A 4,561-nucleotide genomic window follows, 5' to 3' on the forward strand; every position below is an offset into this window, starting at 1 on the left:
CACCGCTAAGGGCTACATTCTTATCTTGCCTTTAAACACCATGTGATTCAGCATGTCTGCAGTCTCTGGGAAACTATGCTGCCACTTTCTACCTTTGCCTTGTGGGTAACCCCTACCTTCCACCTACCTCCACCCCCAGGGGAGAATGTGGGCCTTGCCAAATGGAGGCCCCCAGGAGATTTTCCAAGACTCACGAGATGTCAAGTCATCTCTAAATTTTTTCAAAAAACCAGAAAGTCATTTCAAAAAGTCTAACTTGATGGCCCCACAGAGAGGAAGATCAAACTTTCCACACAGATACAGCAAGTCTGCCACCCAGGCTTGTGTTAGAGCTGCAGTATTGGTACCCAGACATTTCTGAAAGCTCCCTGACCCAGGGGAAAGTCCACCTGAGTGAGTAGTTTAGCTGCTGCCTGGAGCCCGATGGCACATATTCATGAAGTCAGCTTCCAGGGGATTTCCCTTTGTGATGGAATTGGCAAAGGTTTTGTCTTTCTGAAAGATTTCCCAGAGGAATTCATTTGCCTATGTGGAAACATCTCAAATTCTAATATAAAATCTCTGACCTTTTAGGGTTTTGAAATTTGGATCTCTCATTTACTGACATATCTTTTTGAATAAAGAAAAACAAACATAATAGAAAACCTAAACAGTGAGAATGCATATTCAACAAATGATCTGAGTGCTTACCTCAGGCTAGGCACTGTTTGGTATTGAGGATACATTGGTGAACAAAACAGATGTGGCTAGTTGGGCATGGTGGCTCATACCTGTAATCCCAGCATTTTGGGAGGCCGAGGTAGGCGGATCACTTGAGGCCAGGAGTTTGAGCCCAAACTGGCCAACATGGCAAAACCCTGTCTCTACTAAAAATACAAAAATTAACCAGGTGTGGTGGTGCATGCCTGTAATTCCAGCTTCTTGGGAGGCTCAGGCATGAGAATCACTTGAACCCAGGAGGCAGAAGTTGCAATGAGCCCAAATCGCGCCACTGCACTCCAGCCTAGGCAACAAAGCGAGACTCCATCTCGAAAAATAAGCCAACAACAACAACAAAAACAGATGTGGCCACCACCCTCAAGGAGCCTGATTTTTAATCCTAGCTTTCAATTTATGTTTGTGTTGAAAATGAAGTTGATTCCTTCCAGGAAGTGTCCTTACGAGTATTAAAATATATACACCATCCAAAATCCTGTGCCCAGCTTAAATATCACAAGAGGGGATGAAGATTTGTTTGAATGTGTGAAATCTCATAGACTGCAGGGTGTGTGATATGTGTGATTTGAAATATCCCATCACAGCCCAGGCATGCTGGCTCACACCTGTAATCCCAGCACTTTGGGAGGCCAAGGCAGGAGGATTGCTTAAGCCAAGCTTGTCCAACCCATGACCTGCGGGCCGCATGTGGCCCAGGATATCTTTCAGTGTGGCCCAACACAAATTTGTAAACATTCTTAAAACATGATGAGATTTTTTTGCAATTTTTTTTTAGCCCATCAGTTATCATTAGTGTTAGTGTAGTTTATGTGTGGCTCAAGACAATTATTCTTCCAATGTGGCCCAGGGAGGCCAAAAGATTGGACACTCCTGGCTTAAGCGTAGGAGTTTGATACCAACTAGTAACTGTCACAAATGGAATTTAAATTCAGATGCAAATAAAAAAGGATGAACTCTTAACTCCCACGCCATAAGGGATTCATTCATTCAACTAATATTTATTGAGCACTTAATATATGCTAGTTATTGTTGAAGTTGCCTGAGCTGTATCAGTGAACAAAACAAACTTCCTTGCCATCGCAGAGGTTAAATTGGGGGTGGGAATGAGGGACAATAAACAGTGAATACATTTATGATTTTTTTTTCTTGAGACAGGGTCTCACTCTATTGCCCAGACTGGAGTGCAGTGGCATGATCTCAGCTCACTGCAACCCCCACCTACAGGCTCAAGTGATTCTCCTGCCTCAACCTCTCCTGAGTAGCTGGGATTACAGGTGCACACCGTTAATCCATGGTTAATTTTTGTATTTTTAGTAGAGATGGGGTTTCACCTTGTTGGTGAGAGTGGTCTTTAACTCCTGAACTCAAATGATCCACCCACCTCAGCCTCCCAAAGTGCTGGGATTACAGGTGTGAGCCACCACACCCAGCCTAAATTTATGAATTATATAACAGAAAGAAAAAAGATACTCAGGAGGCTAAGGCCAAAGGATCCCTCCAGGCCTGGAGTTTGAGGCTGGCCTGGACAATACAGTGAAACCTTGTCTCTAAAAAAATTTTTTAAAACTAGCCAGGAGTGTTGGTGTGCAGCTGCAGTCCCAGCTACTTGGGAAGCTGAGGCCAGAGGATCACTTGAGCACAGGTAGGTGTTCAAGGCTGCAGTGATCATGCCACCGTACTTGTCTGGGTGACAAAGCAATAACCCATTTCAAAAAAAAAAAAAAAAGCCAGAATAACAGAACAGGAACAAATGAAGACGGGGGGGAAGTATAAGGGAATTAATACTACTGCAAAGTTTTGGCTCTGAAGACTTGGAAAATGTGGTACAAGGGGCGGGAATTGACGTGAGAGGGAGTAGAGGAGATAAGGAGTTCTCTTTTAAACATGTGCGATTTTGAGGTGCCGTATGTCTTGATGTGAAAAATATCCCATTGGTAATTAGAGAAGATTCAGCTCCAGAGAAGGGTCCAGCTAGACACCTAAATTTGGGAGACACTAGCATAGAGCTAGCTGTTGAGGCTGTGGGACTAAGTTCATCCTCCTAGCAGCCTTACCAAGAACTCTAACTATGACTATGCAGGCAAACAGTAGGAATTACAGTTTACCAGGCTCTTTCAGAATCTGAGAAGACAAAAGTCTTCAAAAGGTCAAGAGGAGTTGGTCCTGAGAGTAGGGACCTGAACCAGAAGCAAGGGAAAACTTTGATCAGTCCACTTGGGAACTAGCCAGTGCTGGAAAGTACCCTTTGTGCCAGATATGCTGTATGCATTTACCGTTTTCTTAACCATGTTTCAGTTTTGGATTTTTTAGATTAATAAAATTGAAATTAATTTTTAAAAACACTCTTGAGAAACTGGAATTCCCTTCTGAGGGTCTTAGAACATTTTTCCTTTAAAATAGAAAGTGAGTTCAGGAAATACATTAAAGAGGTAAGAATCCCTACTTCAGTATTACAGCAGGCATTACAGTGCCACAAACATTAGTGTATCTTGCCTTCTTTGTACACAAACCATCTGTGGGGAGAAAAACAACTATTCTAACATTATGTTTTGCATTTTATATTCATTAAATAGGAGTGTGCCTTGGGGAAAGTCAAAATAGGCACAAATTTGCGATTTGAAAAGCCACCAGCTGTTCTCTGGGAGCTACCTCGCCAGCTTGGAATTACTCTCATTAATCCATGCAACACTAGCTGCCATAAGCCCCATCTCTTCAGCTCTAGTTCAGTATTAATCAAGGGTGCTTAACCTCATTCCCCATTACCCGTATTTCAACCTCAGTTCCACTTTCCTTTTTTTTTTTTTATTGAGATAGATCTTCCTCTGTCGCCCAGGCTGGAGTGCAGTGGCGTGATCATAGCTCACTGCAGCCTGGATCTCCTGGGCTCAAGCCATCCTCCCACCTTAGCCCCCCGAGTAGCTGGGACTACTGGCGTGCACCACCACTCCCAGCTAATTTTATTTTATTTTTTAGAGACGGGGCCTTCCTATGTTGACCAGGCTGGAGTTCCACTTTCAAGACTAAAAGTTGGTCGGGCACGGTGGCTCACGCCTGTAATCTCAGCACTTCGGGAGGCCGAGGCAGGTGCATCACTTGGGCTCAGCAGTTCGAGAGCTGCCTGACCAGCATGGTGAAACCCTGCCTCTACTAAAAATACAAAATTAGCCGGGCGTGGTGGCGCACGCCTGTAATCCCAGCTACTCGGGAGGCTGGTACAGGAGAATTGGTTGAACCCGGGATGGGGAGGTTGCAGTGAGACAAGATCGCGCCATTGCACTCCAGCCTGGGCAACAAGGGCGAAATTCCGTCTCAAAAAAAAAAAAAAAAAAAAAAAAAAGACTAAAAATTGTCGGGGCTGCTGGCCAAAGGAAGATCTTGCCTGGCTGTCAGAAAATAATGTTCTCTCCAGCGGCTACTTGAACCCGCTTCCTTCAGTGCCTAAATTTAACAGCTGCAGCTGCTGCAGCTACTCCAGCTGCAACCTGTTTCCCCCGTAATAGGAACCAAAGTGGAGGGTAAAAGAGGTTAGGAAGAAGGCAAGCCAGCAGTCTGACCAGACACATGATGCATGTAAGAGACTTGTTAATTACACGGACTATTTAGGTCACATTGATAGCCAAATCACTATTCTGGGCCCCCAGGAAGGCTTTTCGTCCTTGCTATTGTCAATTCATTCTCCAGATGAAAGCCTGAAACCGCCACGACCCAAGTTTCACCTCTTCAATCCACTCAAGAGGCAGGCTTGGCGCAGGCGCTCACCTTGGAAGTCACCCCGCCCTCCACCCACCACCCCCGTTGGGGGCGGGGCCTCAGAGCTCAGCACTTGAACTGGCTCCAGAGCCAT

This window comes from Chlorocebus sabaeus, chromosome 24 (genome assembly GCF_047675955.1).
Source record: "Chlorocebus sabaeus isolate Y175 chromosome 24, mChlSab1.0.hap1, whole genome shotgun sequence".
Taxonomy (NCBI): domain Eukaryota; kingdom Metazoa; phylum Chordata; class Mammalia; order Primates; family Cercopithecidae; genus Chlorocebus; species Chlorocebus sabaeus.